This window comes from Mustela erminea, chromosome 21 (assembly GCF_009829155.1).
Source record: "Mustela erminea isolate mMusErm1 chromosome 21, mMusErm1.Pri, whole genome shotgun sequence".
NCBI lineage: Eukaryota > Metazoa > Chordata > Mammalia > Carnivora > Mustelidae > Mustela > Mustela erminea.
Window position 1 is genome coordinate 38,147,632 of NC_045634.1, and position 18,812 is coordinate 38,166,443.

The 18,812-nt window shown below is 44.1% G+C and overlaps 1 pseudogene; it reads left to right on the top strand.

Moving 5' to 3' along the window:
* The first annotated feature begins 361 nt into the window (after positions 1-361).
* LOC116581712 lies at positions 362-18,583 on the top strand (annotated as a pseudogene).
* Positions 18,584-18,812: the final 229 nt, after the last annotated feature.

Here is an 18,812-nt window from a genome sequence, read left to right on the forward strand (position 1 = left end):
CCCCAAATTCTTCTTTTTCCATTAATGTCCTTTTCCGCCCAGAACCATCTGGGATACCATGTTACATATTACATCCGGTCTTCATGCCTTCTTGATGTTCTCCAGAAGGAGGTTCTTGGTTCCTCCTCGTGTATTATGCCCTTGAGAATTTTAAGGAGTGCTGACTGGTTGGGTGTTTTGTAGAATCCTTCAATTTTGGGTTTGTCTGATTTTTTTTTTCATAATTAGACTGAAATTACAGGTTGGTTTTTATTTTTTGAAAGAATCCCATAGACGTGAAATGCCCTTGTCGTCCTGTCACATCTGGATGCAGGAGAGTCACATGGTAGCTCCTCTGACATTGACCTTTGCCGTTGGCCGCATGGCGTCCACCCTCTGCTCACTCATGCTGCTGCTGGCAGGCCGCCCACCCTTGCAGACGGAGGCAGTAGCCACACATCCTATTTCAAACTATTCAGTGAGGCAGATTGTACCTTTTCCTTTCCACGTATTGATATATTTTAATCATGTGAATTCGTGTCCATTTAGCTTCTATCTTAGGCTTTAATAGGATGTGATGTTACTGTTACTGTGCAAACGGCCCCATCCTGTGTCACCAGGAGGTCCCTCGGGTCGGCTCCTGGGTCCCTTTGACTCATGTCCTCCGTCCTTCTGTTTCTGGAGCACTCGTGTCTGTCCTGATCTCGCAAGATGCTCCGTGTTTCTCTTTCATTTTCCCCACACTAGTGCCTTTCCCCAAGAGGCCCGGCGCCCTCTCTGGCCTCAGGGACCAGGATCCAGGTCATGGTCCTTCTTCCAGGACTGTCTTGCCTTAGGTCAGTCTACGTATCCAAAGCGGCACGCATTCCATCTCATGCATACACACATACCTACACTTACAGAGACATATGTAATTTGTTTTTGTTTTTTTAAAGATTTTATTTATTTGACAGTGAGAGAGGGAACACAAGCAGGGGGCGTTGGAGAGGGAGAATCAGGTTTCCCGCTGAGCAGGGAGCCCAACATGGGGCTCGATCCCAAGATCCTGAGATCATGACCTGAGCCAAAGGCAGATCAAAAATGACCGAACCACCCAGGCCTCTACATATGTAATTTGTGACACATAACATATATTCTCATGTATCTATTCCCTGTGTGTACACACACACACACACACACACACACACCTGTAACTGTTTCTGCCTCCATCCAGCCCCCGTGTGTGTCTGCTGAGCAGGACTTCAGACCGACGACTCTGACTCTGCTCTCCTTGCCACCTCTCTGTGACCTCCCTCTCTGGCAGTGGAGACAAACCTGGCTCCATCCCCCACGTTTTTGTTAAATCCCAGGAAATCGATAAAGAGGTAATAACTTTTTTAAAAAATGTGTGTGTGCTGATTACATTATATTTTATTTAATGATTATTAGTTTATTTGTATTTTATAGGAATCTTCTTGAATCAATCTGGATAATTATACTTTTCTAGAATACTGACTACCTTATGGATATTCTCACATTTATTTACAAACTGATATTATATATCTATGTAAACGGAAATTGCAAAGGCGATCGTTTATAAAATGTAATTATTTAGATTCAGTAACATATATAATATCTAAATAAACTCACAATTCAATCACATGTAAAGGGGGTTAAAGCCTCCAACGCCCACATTCTCCTGTCACTGCCAGGAGTTTGATATTACCAAGGGCAAAGTTACCATAGAATGCGCAGCTAAAACAATGCCCGCTTATGAGCTCATAGCCTTCTAGCTCAGAAGCCTCAGGAGACTTCTGCGCGGAGAGTGCCACCGGCCCAGCTCAAGGTATGAGCCTGGCTGGGCCCCCACCTGGCAGATGGGGCAAAGGATGCCTGTCCTTGCTCCTTCGGACTGAAGGAGAGACCAGTTCTTCTGCTTGTGGGTCTGAGGTCGCCATTCCTTGCTGGCTGCCAGCGGGGTCTCTCCTGGCTCCCAGGGGCAGCCCACCTTCCTTGTCACAGGCTCCCCCCATCATCAACCCAAAGGCCAATCGAGTGTCCCCCACACCTCAAGTCTCTCTCCCTTCACCTTCCTCCGTCAGCTGCTTATAAAGGGTTTCCCTGAATAGGTCGGGACCACCTGAGCAATCTCCGTTCATTAGGGCCAACTGATTCAGGCCTCTGATTATGTCTGCAACATCCCTTCACACGTGTTAGGATGAAGTCTGACTGATAACCAGAGGGCAGTATTCCTGGAAAAATGCAGAGTGACAGAAAACAAGAAGGTCAGAGGCAGAGTATTTTTATGGTGTTTTGTGAGGTTTCTGTTTCTTCTTTAAACAGGCTGGCTTTCCACATTTCAAGGAATTGATATAAAAAAAGGGGAAATCTTATCTAATCATTTTTTGAGATAATTATAATCTTGATAGCAAAATTGGACATGCAAAAAAAAACAGTAAAGGAAATTACAGTCAATTTTGGTAAAGGATGTATGCTCGAAGAGAGTCTATGTGATGTGAATTCAGCAGTGGTGTGAAAATACAGTATGAACAAGCAGGGTTTTGATCAAGGATGCGGGAATGATTCAGCATCAGAGGACCTGTCAACATAATTCACTACGTAATTTATTGAGTGATAATAGCCATATGATCATTTCTCTAAAAGCAAAATAACATTCAATAATAACCCGTAGGCGGCCAGGATAAAAAAAAAAAAAAATCAGACTAAGAATGCAAATGAACTTGGTACAGGAAATCAACAAAAATGTTAAATTTAGGAATGAACCAGGGGGTCACTGTGACCACACCATCTCAGCAAGGAATGAGAAGTCCTGATCAGTGCGTTACAGGGAGTGGGGAAGGGCTTAGAGAGTAACAAGGAAAGCGCAATGTTACTATTATTTACAAAAAGATACAATTGCATACACAGTAAGTATAGGAAAATCTCTGTATCGGAAGATTTATATCCCTGTTCTGCCAGTAGATGACGGCCAGCAGACCTGCAGATGTGCGTTTCCTGTGGATGTATGTGCTTCTTGTTTTCTTTTACATGGTACCTGTTCATCCAGTGTAACCTTTAACCAGAAGAAAGATATACTATCAGTTTTAGCTGGAAATCGTGTATTCAAGGAACTATGAGTGTTGTTTATAGCTCTGAAAACTGAGGAATACTTCCAAAAGCTGGAACCATGATTAGTGCCAATGGGCATGTGCAACCACCACGTAGAGAAAGGAACCAGAGGGGCCCTACTGAAGAGAGCCACTTATCGGGGGCAAAGTCTTTATAAGATCCTACAAATTAAATCAAGGTGAAAATACAGTGTCATGAACAGAAGAGTCATTTATGGAGGAATCATGTGACGAGGTTGGGATGTCTGTAGAGAGGCCCAGACAAGACTCAGACCTGAGCAGGTGGAGACGAGAAGTGTGCATGTCCCTTTGACTGGGAACCAGAGGGTTCCCAAAGCCGTCATTCCCACCAGGACCCACCTGATGGAGGTAGGACCTCATCACTCTGAGAAGGTGAGAGTGGCATCTGGTACCTCGAAATGACTTCCTGGACAAGGTGGTACCATCCCACTTGGGATGACAAAGGAAATGTTCTTCTGGAAGAGTTTGCTTTGATGGGGGTAATTTGGTTCCTTGTCCCAGACACTGCTTGCACTTTGATTATTCAATAAGAGTACATTAAGTGATGACCCAGCATTTCACACCAACGATAACAAAACTGAAAATACCACAGGAAGGAAGAAAGAATTGATATCAGCAACACGGTAATAAAAGTTCAGAAATAAATCAGACGGTGCTAGGACCTTTAAGGAGAAAATTCTAAAAATATATTCTAAAGATGTATAAATCAATATTAATAAATGAGAAGTTCAAAACCAGTATGATAGACTTTCTAGCACAATTATTACATTAAATCAATCCAAATCCAGTTTGTGATGGGAGAGTTATGGACTTGGAGGAGTTTCTTCTAAAATACATATAGAGGGGCACCTGGGTGGCTCAGTGGGTTAAGCCTCTGCCTTCAGCTCAGGTCGTGATCTCAGGGTCCTGGGATCGAGCCTCACATCAGGCTCTCTGCTCCGCAGGGAGCCTGCTCCCCACCCCGCCTGTTTCTCTGACTACTTGTGATATCTGTCTGTCAAATGAATAAATAAAATCTTAAAATAAAATACATACAGAACCAAATAGAGCCAGGCGATTTCATAGCAGCCGGCCACGTGCGGGAAGGGAGACTCACAAGGGGCCGAGAGTCATTCTTTAACCATAAGCAACTGAAACAGAAGAGTGCACACAGCACCGTGGGCTCCCTCCTCCCTCTTCTACTTAACAGCTCTAGGACCGTTAGCTGTTGGGCCACAGTTGTCAGCTGCCCATGCCTCAGTTTCCCATCTACACCAGTGACTGGAGCCTGCCACAGCCCAGAGCACTGGAGCTAGAGCGGAGCACAGAGCTGAGGCTCGTCACTGGCTTCATTTCCTGTCTATAGTTTGGTAAAACCACTTACGCTCCATAGGCCTTGGTTTCCTTTTCAGACTGAATAGCAATGCCACAACGCCATCATTAATCTGTTCACTTGTTCCCAGTTTTACTGAGAAATAACTGACCTCCATCCCTGTATATGGTTAAGATGTATCAAGCAAGAAGGTAGGTTTCCGCGTGTTGTGAAATGATCACCACACAAACTTGAGCAGCATCCATCAGCTCACAGAAATACAATAAAAAGAAGAGGGAAAAAATTTCTCCTTGGGATGAGAGCATTAAGGACCTGCTCTCTTATTTCCTTTCCTATGTACCCAGCACCGGTGGCAGCTTCTGCCGTCTTGTCCTGTTTCGCCTCCCAGGACTTTGTCTTACAGCTGGACGTCTATGTGTTTGTTTTTTTTTAAATATTTTATTTATTTATTTATTTGTCAGAGAGAGAGAGAGAGAGCGCGCACAAGCAGACCGAGCGGCAGGCAGAGGCAGAGAGAGAAGCAGGATCCCCGCTGAGCAAGGAGCCCGATGCGGGACTCGATCTCAGGACCCTGGGATCATGACCTGAGCCGTAGACAGCGGCTTAACCCACTGAGCCACCCAGGGGCCCCCGTCTATGTGTTTTGACCGCCTTCCTGCATTTCCCTCTGATAACCACAAATCTCCTGTCTTTTTCTGTGAGTATGTTGAGGTTTTACTCTTTACTTTAAAAAAAAAAAATAGATTCCATATACAAATGAGGTTGTACAGTATTTGTTTTTGTCTGACTTATTTCACATAGCATAATTTTTAAAAAATATTTTATTTCTCTATTTAACGGAGGGAGAGAGAGAGAGAGAGATCAAGCAGGGAGAGTAGAAGAGGAAGCAGGCTCCCCACTGAGCCGGGAGCCCGATGCGGGACTCGAGCCCAGGACCCCAGGGATCACGACCAGAGCCAAAGGCAGACGCCTAATCTACTAAGCCATTCACGCACCCTGATGCCTTTTTTTAAATGACAAAAATGAAAGGACTATACACACTCTGTGAAATTCAAATCTCAGAAGGGGTTTTCTTATTTTCCTCTTGTTTTTTCTCCCATAAAATGATCTTAAGAACCCAAGTATGGTCAGGCTGGATGTGTCGTGAATTAAGAATATGGAGCTCTCATCTTCTCGTCCGGAGTGTTCCCTGCAGCTGGCTTGTGCACCAGCTCAGCTCCCGGTTTTGGTGTATTCTCCGGTGTCTCTCACAAGGGCCGTCCCGTCACACAGAAATACCCTGCTAGACTGTTGACACTGTAACAAAAGCAGAAGAACGGCAGAAGTCTACCCAGGTTTCAGGAACAGTGGAATAAGCTTCTGATAAAACATATATGAATCTATGCAACGAGGTGCACACAGCCACCAGACTGGGCAACAAAACGGACTGTTTTGCCATCATACGTAGCACCGGCGTTATGCCGGGAGGGGGCAATGATTTCAGTACACAGACTGCGACCAACGTGGTTGAGTAGGCTGTTCCCTGGACGACTTGGGAGCACCATTTAGATTTGAAAATTGATTATAGTAACTTTCTGGCCGTTGCAGGGAGGTGTGTCGAGAAGTGGGGAGCACAGGCAGCATGTTGCACTCGCACATACAGACACAGGGAATGTGCAGCGCCTGTGAGATCTGGCCACATCCCTCCTGTGACCTCACGTGATTACAAACTGTGGGGTTTCACCAGCTACGTTCTGAGCCCCTGGGTAGCATCGTATGGTTCGCTTTCAGAAATGCTTCCTTAGGAATTCAGAATTAGCGCCACAGTCACTTTCTGAGAGGAAGAACTGGTGCAAAGAAGCCGAGGAAGTGTGGGCGGACGGCTTTCTCGCCAGGCCAGACCCCGAGGCGGGCAGAGCCAGTACTGAGGACCGAGAGCACGGAGGCAGAAGGGCAGGAAGCCACCCAGGCTTCGGATTGCCGGGTTTAAAGGTCTCGTGGCTCGAGATCCGTGTCTGACCGGGTGGTCACAGCAGCTACGTGTCTCAGTGGCGTCTCCTTGTCCGTCTGTGTTCTGTGACGGGGACACAGTCGGCAGACACTTCCCTCCCTTCCTGCACTGCCTGCGCCCTGCCCTGTCCAGCGGCCCCACCTGCCTCTCGGCCTGCGGTCCCTGGGAGGGGTCTGTGTTTTGAAGGCAAAGACGGTCGCTGGGAACCAAGAGTAAGACCCGAGAGAAGGGCGAATTCCACCTTACGAGGGACGGACGGACTCCAACAGGTGCAAGGGACCCACATGGCAGGGAGGGGACAGGGGAGGACGGGGAGGCCAGCCGGAACCTGTTTTCAGGGGAAACAGCGCAATCTGGAGAAGAGCCCTGAGGGGAAGGACAGAGGGGAGGCGGAGGAGTCGGGAAGCTTCTCGGCGCTCCTGCTGAACCAGCTCTTCGCGGCCGTTCCGTCCCTTACACCAACAGAACCTAAATCAGCGCCTGTGTTCAGTGTCAACCCTCTTGGGCACAGAAGGCAGAACCAGGGGAACCCAGGAGGGTGCTCCTCCGGGAAGAAGACGGTCAGCTGTGGCCCAAGCTCCAGGGTGGTGGCCACTTCTGTGGGAAAACCGCGTCCCCTCAGGGGGGCCTGCAGGTCTCTGATGAAGAGACCGTCTCGAGGGGCTCAAGGGCTTTTCCAGTGTAACCGGTGCATGTTTAAGGTGCAGATGAAGCCGCAGAAAACAGACATGCTACGAATGCTCCTGGCGGTGGAGGGAAATCTGTGACCGAGGCGGGTTCAAGGCCAGGGCTGGGGGAGGGGGGCAGGTGCTGGGGCAGGGGAGGGAGGAGGAGCAGGAGAGCCCAGGCCTCAGCTGACCTCTGAGTTTCTGCTATGTCAGCTGTTGGAAAACATAATCCTCACGCCAGAGAGGCCTAATTAGGATGGCCCGTTCTGCTCTCCTAATAACAAAAGCTTACATCGAACAACAAAGCTTAACACTTACATAGTTCTTAGGATTTCCTAAACATCCCCTTTCTGGGTTTTACATATTTTAACTCATAAATCTTTATAATGGTCTTTCTAAAATGCACTGCATGCATTCATTTCACAAGCGGGAGTCGAAGCTGCAAACGGATAGAATCATGAGAGGCTGAAAACGTTCAACTGATAGGAGAAGAAAGACGGGAAGAACTCGTGAAGTCACATCTGCTGGGGTGACCACCGTTACTGCTTTAAACGGGGAAATGGATCTGGCGTGCACATGGGGCCATGTGTCCAGGCTTCGGAGAATCTGCATGAACATAGTTTCAGACGGAAACAAGCAGAGTCCCCCGCATAGAAAATTGTGACTGACCAATCAGAGGATTATACTTCAACTGAAGCAGAAGATTAGGAAAGTTCTTACGGATTGGGGCCAGACGGGTCATCGGAGGAAGAAGTATTCAATCTCACGGCGTAATGATTCGGTGCATTTGTTGTGGGTAAACCCTAGCGAGCGGGGAAATGCAAGACTGTGCAGAACGAGGTGACAGGTGACCAACGTACTCAGGATTCATGCTTTCGAACTGCACCTGAGGACCCATCAGGGGTTTTGAAATTAATTTCGTGGCTTGTGAGCCTCAATCTAAGGTACGACTTAGACTCAACTAGATCAGAATAGATGAGAGTAGAGAGGACACTCGTCCTTGCCGGCACTGCCAGAGCCCGCGTGCCGCCGCCTCTGCCTCTGTCTCCCGCTCCCAGCCCCATTTTCAGGTCAATGCGGGCAAGAGGACGCCTTCTGCTTTCCTGTTCTTCTCCAGATGCTTCCACGTCAGCCTTCAAGTTCCACGTCCACATTTCCATTCTCCAAGTACCAGGCAACACCAGGAACATATCAGAAGAACGGGAGCACAGGAGTCATCCCGGAGCCATTCAGGATTGAACAGCACGGAGGGCTTTTCCTGCAGCCGGGGACAGTTTCTTTTTATATACATACGTCTCATGCCCTGTTGCATGAACTTAGTTTATAATTTAACTCTGTCTCATACTAATAACGTTGTTGCTTCTCTTTACAGGGGAATTAGATACACGAACATAGCATTCGGTGCATCTTCGTCTTCGGTGCATCAGAAGAGGGTTTTGCTGGGAAAGACACCGTCAGAATGAGCAGTCCAAAGACAGACAGCAGACCTTGGCCTCGTCGCGGACATCGGGTCCTGTTGCTCTTGGTACTGACAGATCTTTCTATCTGTATTGACAAGGGACAAGGTATACATCCCAGGGGGTGTTTAACAGAGAAAAATCCCAGTGACATCTCCTGGTGCTTCTTTAGTTTCTTTGACAACCACAGATGGGCTGAGGAGCCCATGCGATCTGTCAGGCTCTGCTCTAACTGTGGAGTTACATAAACTATCTTAATAGACTTCTCCAACAAGCCCGGGAGGTAGGCATGACCCTCACTCCCATTCTACAGGTGGGCCAAGTTGAGGGATTTGACCAAGGACACAGAGCGAGCAAGTGGCCGAGCCAGCGTTGCAACTGGTCCCCTGGCTAGAGATTCCCCATGGGAGACACCAAACCCCGCCTTTCTCTCACGGCTCTGGGAAAAGAGCCACAGCTTCTGTGGTCAGGGAGCCCATACTGCAGACTGAGCCAGAGTCAGCAGGCCTTTTGCACACCGCGTTCTGCGTTAAAGGCAGGATAAGCTGAAGATGTGTCCTTTCCTCATAACAAGACAGACGGTAATTAAGTGGCATGCTTTCAGGGTCCCCTTCCGTGCTGCCCTGGGACACATGGACCTTAGTGAATTCCCTTGACAGTGCTTTTCACTGCAGGCTTCCACCTCGAGGTGGGGTGGTGCCCTCTCAGCCCCTCAGGACTTGGAGTGGCCTCAGCCCTCAGCAGCTCTCACTGTGCCTGACACATCTATTCAGTAAGGCTGGAAGTTACTGGTTTTTTATACAATATTATTTCCAAATAGTATTTTTCAGAAAGTTGCAACACAGTCTTTGTGCATTTTGGGCTTTGCTTCCCAATCATCCGACGTTATCCTGCAACAGAGAGATTTGCCATGACTAGCTCATTGAAAAAAACTCACACCACTGTTTATACGTGAGGGAGTCTTTTCTCTTAAAACTTCACCGTCAGCCCACGCTGAGATGCTTAAAATGGCACGCATCTTAGTCACCGGGGACGTTATTTGTTAAAACTGCATAACTTTAGTTGTACTTTCCATCCATTTAGGAAAAAATGTAGAATGCAATTTGCCTACTTTCATGCAAAACCATAGTTCTGGGAGAGAGTGAGTTACAGATCCCGTGGCATTATTCTCTACTTTCAACAGAGTCGGCATTCTTTACTCTGCTCAAAGCCATCCCTTTAAAGCTCCAAGGCATCGTGCCTCGATGGCAGATTGTATTTTTGGTACCTGCATGTCTACTTTATATGCTGCTTGTGGTAACTGTAATAAGAAGAAATTAACTCAGAAAATCTTCTCGAATTCCACTGGAGAATGTGGGGTTTTTTTGAAGTTTTTAACAAACATCCAACATTGCTAATCTATAGCAAAGGCATTCGTGAAAGAGCTGCTTCCAGCTCGTCCTCGTTCTAGTTCTTGAGTTGGAATATCAGCAAAAGGCTTGTCTGCTAACTTTATTCGAATGAAATCAACCGCTTGTCCAGAGCTAGCCGGTGTCTGGTTCCTTGAGTCTGGAGAGCTGAGACTATGTGTGGTAAGGGAACCGTGACACAGATTTGACCAAATTTTCTTAGGGTTTGTGGTGATGGCAGCACAGCTATACTGTTAGGGTTGCTGCCTGATGCACAGAACAAATCACTGAACTCTTCGGTTGGTGTGACTGTCACTATTGTGTTACAATATAATGACTGTGAGTTCCCGTATCTCCCCCAATTCTGGGTCAGAAGGCAGACACTAACTTTTGAACTTTAAACTGACTGGAGGGGTGAGATGAAAGATTCCTATGATGTTAGAATGGCCAAAATTAGCAACACAGGAAACAACATGTGTTGAAGAGGATGTGGAGAAAGGGGAACCCTCTTCCACTGTTGGTGGGAATGCAAGTTGGTGCAGCCTCTTTGGAGAACAGTGTGGAGATTCCTCAAGAAATGAAAAATAGAGCTTCCCTATGATCCTGCCATTGCACTCCTGGGTATTTACCCCAAAGAGACAGATGTAGTGAAAAGAAGGGCCATCTGTACCCCAATGTTCATAGCAGAAATGGCCACGGTCGCCAAACTGTGGAAAGAACCAAGATGCCCTTCAGCGGATGAATGGATAAGGAAGATGTGGTCCATATACACTATGGAGTATTATGCCTCCATCAGAAAGGACGAACACCCAACTTTTGTATCAACATGGACGGGACTGGAAGAGATTATGCTGAGTGAAGTAAGTCAAGCAGAGAGAGTCAGTTATCATATGGTTTCACTTATGTGTGGAGCATAACAAATAGCATGGAGGACATGGGGAGATGGAGAGGAGAAGGGAGTTGGGGGAAATAGGAAGGGGAGGTGAACCTTGAGAGACTATGGACTCTGAAAAACAGTCTGAGGGGTTTGAAGGGGCGGGAGTGGGAGGTCGGGGAACCAGGTGGTAGGTATTGGAGAGGGCACGGATTGCAGGGAGCACAATGAATACTGTTACGCTGAAAATAAAAAAAAAGATTCCTGTGATGTGCTCTGGAATGTTAAAGTGACTTTGAATTATCTACCATCTTCCACGAAGTGCAAGTGTAAAGTATTTTTTAAAAGCATGAATATTTTTGCAAGTTGATGTGAGTAGAATATTTGAACCTAATATGTCAAGAAAAAACAGTTTTAGCCATGTTTAACATCTTTGGCAAAGAACGGATGGTAAAATCACAATTTCAGCCTTAAGTGGCAAATATGACATTTTGATTATCAATTGTGATTTATATAACGTGGATCAGTTACAATTTTATATTTCAGTATTTTAGGTCATAGAATAGGTACATTTTGCTAAATTGTATAGGTCCCTATACTCGATGTTAGGCACCGTTGTGGTTTTTTTTTTTTTTCCATTTTATTTTATTTTATTCCTTTTCAGTGTACCAGAAGTCACTGTTTATGCACCACACCCAGTGCTTCATGCAATACGTGCCCTCAATTATACCCACCACCAGACTCACCCAATGCCCCCCTCCTCCAAAACTCTGTTTGTTTCTGAGTTCACAGTCTCTCATGGTTCCCCTCCCCTTCCAATTTCCCCCAACTCCCTTCTCCTCTCCATCTCCCAGTGTCCTCCGTGTTATTCCTTATTCTCCACAAATAAGCGAAACCATATGATAATTGACTCTCTGCTTGACTTATTTCACTCAGCATAATCTCTTCCAGTCCCGTCCATGTTGATACAAAAGTTGGGTATTCATCCTTTCTGATGGAGGCATCATACTCCATAGTGTATATGGACCACATCTTCCTTATCTATTTGTCTGTTGAAGGGTATCTTGGTTCTTTCCACAGTTTGGCGACCGTGGCCATGGCTGCTATGAACATTGGGGTACAGATGGCCCTTCTTTTCACCCCATCTGTATCGTTGGGGTAAATACTCAGGAGTGCAATGGCAGGGTCATAGGGAAGCTCTATTTTTAATTTCTTAAGGAACCTACATACTGTTTTCCTGAGTGACTGTACCAGCTTGCATTCCCACCAACAGTGTCAGAGGGTTCCCCTTTCTCCACATCCCCTCCAACATTTGTTGTTTCCTGTCTTGTTCATTTTGGCTGTTCTAACTGGAGTAAGGTGGTATCTCATTGTGGTTTAATAAATCAAACTAAATAGGGCAGATTCTTAAGTAACTCTGTAAATACCAGAGAGAATGAAGTCAACAAGGACCCAAAACCATAGATTTGCCAAGAACTTCCTTCCCAGAGAATTACCACATCTGTAGGACATACAAACAGCCAAGATGACAATTCCGCTAACAACAGTCGTAGATAGATCTCCACTCAACCCCCATGGCCTTGCATATGAAATGTAAATGAGGAGATCAATAAAGATAGAAAACCCATACTGTTGGCTTACAAGGACTAAGAGTTATCAAGCATTATAAATGTCACTTATTTTGCTAAACATCAAATAGGAACATGAACAAATTGTTTTTTTTAATCAAAAAACAATATCTCGATATTAATTAATTGACTACAGGTCATTCCTCTATATACTCAGCCAACACAGTTTTTCTTTTGTGCTTCACAGGAGTTGGATGCAGTGCTAGGGACAGGACAATAAATAAGCCAAAAAGATTCTTACTTATTTTGTTCTTTGGGTATATTTGATTTATTACTGAAAATGTGAAGCCACATTAGTCTTCTTGGCAGGAAGGAAATGCAAGGTGCCGAGCTGAGCCAGCTCACGGCTTTGATGACACATGTCTTATGTCTTGGAATCTGTTTCTCTTCTCTTCCATGGGATCTCTGACGACACCGTTACCCTTGTCACCTTCGTCAGACCCTCAGCTTTCTCCTTCATGAACATCAGTGCTGTGGTTCTTCCTCCCTTTTCCTCCACTCTCTAAGCGGGATCCATTCAGATAGCGTAATAATTTTTCAACATTTCTATTCCAAGTATGTCTATATAATCTTCAGACTTGTCTATTTTTAAAAATTCAGGATTTCATAACCAGAGGGTGCTTGGTCTTATCAGTCATTTTTGTATAAAGGCCCAGATAGTAAGTAATTCAGGTGTTTGGGCTTGCATATTTGCTCTTTAACATATCTTATCTCTTTAAATATGTGAAAGAAAGTTTAGCAGAAGGATCGTACCATTATGATCTGCCAGTGAGATCTGGCCTGTAGGATAATATATGTCCAGCTCTGATCTAAATCAACATTGCAAAATCAATATGAAGTTTCCAAGATAATATTACATAGATTTTCAGATTCTGAATCTTCATATACACTCCTTCCTAAATGTATCCTGCCTGAGATCCCCCAGAGACTGGATTTTCTCTACACCCATTCCATTTCCAGAGACTTTCTTGGCACTGCTTTGGCCGACACAGTGCCAAGTATTCTCCATGTGTTTTTTTTCATCCTGGGTGCACAGAAGTTTCCAGCTTTCCTTATAGGTAGTTGGGATCATGGAAGTAAGTGATTTCTGAGCAAAGGGATATAAGATAGATGCACTTTCTGGACTTGGGCTTTATAAAAACAGAAAACATGTTCTTTAGTTTCTCTCTTGAACTTTTTTGGAGACCTTAGAGGCAATGTATTTAAGACACTAGAGTGGCACGTGGAAAGAGACTGCCTCTCATTAACCACGTAGACGACAGTCATTCAGAAGTATCTTACTGGATAAACCTTGCTACGAGGTTATCTGTTATTTACATCAGTGCTGCTTAGATTTCAGGGCCGTTTGTGTCACAGCAGCATTGCCTAACACATCATGCATAAACTGATTATAAACTCCGGCCCACGATCATGAAACACCTGTCCATCTTTCCTTGCAAAATTGCCTCATTTTCCACCTCAGTACAATTCATCATGTTGCACATTCTGCTTGATGTGTCCAATCTAGTCCTCGTGCCATGTTCCCGGCCACCCAATAATATAGCTGTCAACTTAGCAGTCATTCCATTTATCGAGCTATGTAACTCTGATTGATGAATAATAGTACTTATCTGTCAAAGAAGACACGAACGCTCCAGGCATCCACATCTTTACCATCTTTTTTTCCTTTTAATGAAAAACAAAACCGTTTCTATTTTCTAATTTCAGAAATAGCTAGACTAAGAAATAAAGAGATTCTCCTACTCCAAGATCTAGAAATATGGTGGGAGGCAGGGAGCATGCTGAAAAACAAAGGTATAACAGAAACAAAAGAGGAATTTCCTAGTGGCTTTCATGGAGAGGGGACTTAAAACAAGAGCTGTAAATTTGCAATGTGACTCCTAGGCCAACTGGTAGGATGCTGACAGGGACAGGAGCCAGAAGCATCAGGGTCTCAAGAGGCAAGGACACTTCAAGATAAACGAACCATAGAAAGCATGAACGGGAGACAGCGTAAATGAAGTAACGACGACACAAAACACATTATGTTTCAAGCAAAAGAAATAAATTTTAAAAACCTTCCAGACACATTAAAATTAAAAGACACATAAACTCAGGGTGGGGAGGAGGGTGAAGAAGTTATAAGACAACCAGAGAAGAAGGCAGAGTATCTAAATGAAGCTGATCTTGATTGGCAAAGGTTTCACGTAAATAATAGAGGAGAGAATGTATTAGTAAGCCATTTAACAATTTAGCGCATCTGCAGTATACCAGGAGAATATAATTCCCAACCATGATCCAATATGTAATTATTCAAAACCCAAAATATTACAAATATTTTCAGACAAAATTAAGAAAGACAATTTATAATTTTTGAAAGAATAATTCAAGAATGAAGCTGCATGAGAACATGTTGCCTAGTAAGAAGATTTTTAAATTAATAATTCATTAATTAAAATATTAAATTTTAGGAAATACAAATAATTATTGACTGTTTAAATAAACACAAATGTAAAGAAAACTATAATAAGAATAAAAATGAGGAGACTTTTTTTTTCAGATAGTGTGGTATAAATATGCTTGTATGGGGTGTAAAGATGGTAGGTATTTGTGATGCCCAAGTACTCTTCCGGAGGGTTATAGAAATGAGGATCAAATTTAGACTGCTATTCAGGACCCAACTGACCATCTAATGGGACCTAGGATGATTTCCCTACTGACAACAACTATGCTGGGGAAAGAAAGGAAGGAAGGAAGGAAGGAAGGAAGGAAGGAAGGAAGGAAGGAAGGAAGGAAATTAAATCTATCTGAAACAAAACTGTGACATTTAGCATATTAGATAATAGAACAATTGAAAGCTATAGTGAATTGGTACATTTAAAATTATGAAAGATATAAAAGAAAACATGCTAGAACTATGTAAAGAAAGGGCATCTGAAAAGTACTTGACAGTGGAGAGCTGTGGAGTGATGTTCTGGAAGCCCAAAGAGATGTGTTCAGTATTTGGGGCTTTTTTGTCCCTAAGAGATATCATTTCAGACATTTGCAACAGGGTAGCTGAGAGGATGTGCATGGTTTTTGACAGACTCATGGAACCTAACCAAAACTTGAGTTTGTAATCTGCTGAGAAGCAGTTACTTGGGCTTCTTATTGGGCTTCCAGAGGGCGGTGCCCCAGAGCAGGGTGCACTGGCCATCTGTCTTCCCAAGGATGAGGCCCAGATGGGAATAGGTGTGATCCCTGGTTTGTTCATGGTGTTTGGATATAGTTTACAACCCAGATTTTTGTCAGAAGAGAAGGTACATCTATTCTGGAGGCTATTGTATTTGTGGATTTCTGTCTTTCATCAGATTAGGGAAAATTTTGGCTACTATTTCTTCCAAAGACTTTTCCAATCCATTTTTGATTCTGCCTGGTAATTCTATCTACATGTATATTTGACCACTTCATATAAGCTAACAGGTCCCCAGTGTTACATTTATATATATATTTAAATCTTTATTTTTTTTCCTATTGCTTACTTTTAAAAATTTCTATCCACCTATTTGATCTGTTCTCAAGTTCATTTATTCTTTTCTCCGTCATCACTCTTTTGATGTTAAGTCCACCTCTTGTTTGTTTTTCTAAAAAATCCAGATGCTACAAATTTTCATTTCTCTTACTCTGCTGAGATTTCTTATATCTTCATTGAAAGCACATTCTGTTTTACTTCATTTAGTGTAACTATAATGACCTCTTTAATACCATTTTTTAATATCCTAGTTTCAATATCTGGGTTATTTTGAGCTGAGTTTTGGCACATTTTATTATCTATGGAAAATACACTCTATTTTCTTAGTTCTTTGTATGCCTTACAATTTTAGATTCTATCTCCGACATTGTGAATGGTAAATCATGAGGATCCTGTCTTCTGCTATTTTTTCCCCTATGCACACTGTCTTTTGGTGTAACAAGTAATGACCCTGGCTTGACTTGGGCTGAAAAGCTGGGTGGCAGCTCCAGTCCCAATTTAGATCTGCCCTCAGTTGGCCTGCTTTTGTCTTTCACGCATACATTTATCTGTGGTCAGTGAGATGGGCATCCTCACTCTTTATCTTTCACTCATAGGACTTCAGCAGTCCCTCCAGCACTCTTGGATTCTCCAGCATCAGTTCTCCAAGACCACTGTACATCTGACCACATACATACCACCTACTTGTTCTCTTGCCAACTTACAACAAGATGCTCAGAGACGCATGCCCTTAAAAAGGAACTTATCTTCACTTCTCTGTTCTAAATATGCACTAGTCATCCATCTCCTGATTCTATTCATTGTCCTATACTTTCAGGTGGCTACCCATAATCAGTCCAGATTTTGTCATTGATTTGTATGAAGGATTTAGTCTGGATGGGTCTCACTCTATCACCTCTCATGGTCTAATTTTAAAATGGGAGTAATGAAAGTCAGAAAAGCTCAACAATATATTCAGCATCCCCAAGCTCTTCAACAGCAGACACAATTAAAACCCCAATGCTCTCTAAACCATATTTTGCTTCTTTGGTCTCAAAATTAGTTATGTAAAGCAATAAAGACTTGCCATGCTTTAAGAACTTCTGTATAAATAATTTGGTATAAGAGGTATGTGTGCACACTACTCAAGGTAGTTACAGAGGAGAAAGGGTAACTGCCCCTTTTTTAACTATAGTGTTGCTAAATGTTCAGTGGCTTAATTCTTCACTTTTTATAATTTTTAAAAGGCTTCTACAGTTGCCATAATATAGTCATGAGAGTGGGAGTTAAGAGACTGAGAGAAGAGGCTGGAACACCCATCATCACCCATGGAGAAACCCTACCACACCCATGGAGAAAACTTCACCTCTCAGTGAAGACTATGTCAGTCTCTGCTGATTAGTAGGTAGTTGCAGAAGTTAATTATTTAAAGCTCTGGGTTGAGATCCAGTTTCTCAAGGCTTTAAATTAAGTGCAAATTCAACAGTGCTGGATGGATGGTTTAACATCAGGAGAGTTGCCTCTTCCTTGGTTCGGGCCCTGACCAGAGTTCCAGATGCCAAAAACCCTTGACATCTGCAAGAGGAAGAAGTGTTCAGGAGGCATTTGGGTGGCTATTCTTCCACATTGGTGACCACTTCCTGGATGACCTCCTGCCCCAAGAAGACATCATTTACCCCCAATATATCGTCCCCTTGGCACAGAAGCTTTCCAGCTGTTGGCAACAATCAAAGCAGACCTATGGGAAGAAATAGTTTCAGGTAGCTCCTGGCTTAGCACTTCTGAGCTAAACACTACATACCCTGGAGAAACTAGCCCAGAACACTGATAACAAACTAAGTTGTGAGTAGGTGACTATCACATTCTTGTGAGATACCTGGTGTGCTACCCATGAGACATTACAGGTGAGCTAGCCCTACACTCACACTGTCATGGCCAGCTGGAGCTGGTCCCTGAGGGCTTCATCTCTATGTCTCCGATGGAGCAGACCACACCAGCGAAGGCTGAATCTAGGGCAAATCTTCAACCACCTGCTGATCTGGATTCCCACCTGAGAAGCTGATGAATGCAGCACCTGGATGGCTCATAGTTCTTACTCAGTCTTAAACAGCATCTTCCAACACTCTCTCATCTGGTGCTAGTGTGTTGGGGTGGTGTCAGTATGAGGACCAGAGCCTGGGGGAGATGGCTCCCCTGAAGATCATCTGCCAACCCATACAACTTCTGAATGTCTATAGCTATCCTGGCCCTGTTTGTGTGTGGGCTTGGTGAGAGGATAGGTGTTGTGCTTGGGGAGTAGTGAATATCCCAGTGGTTTGATGCCAAAGACTGCTGCAGATGCATTGACCTGAACATGCCTCATAGCTTATGATGGCAGAGTGGTGGTTTCTGAGATTATGGGAAAGATGCTCCAATCACTGTGTTTGGATGTATACAAATAAGGCTAGTGGGTTAAACCGTATTAGAGAGTAGTGCCATTATTGACCACGATTATTGCTTCCCATCCCTGCACTGCATTCAGAGTGTGTACAAGATCTTGAATGGTTTACAATAAGAAAATCACTTGAAGATCTGTGTAGAGCTGGTTTATTTGGGTGGACAAACCGGGTTGTTTGGAATACATTACCTGTGTGGATATTTCCATCCGATTAGCTACGGCCAACCTGAGTGTTGATACAATCTTCAGGTAATCCTCTGAGTGGCTTCCTGGAGCCAGTGTGGGAGCACATTTCTATACCAGGCCAGGCTAACTATGGAGACAAAAGACCCAACACAGCCTGTGGGCAGTTGTCCATATTGGTGGAAGTCAAGTTAGCATTCAAAAAACCCCAAATGGTGAAAGCATGGATTATTAGTTTGGATTAGTGTGGATTATATCCCTAGCACATACAGAGGACTTTCCTGACTTTATTAAATCTC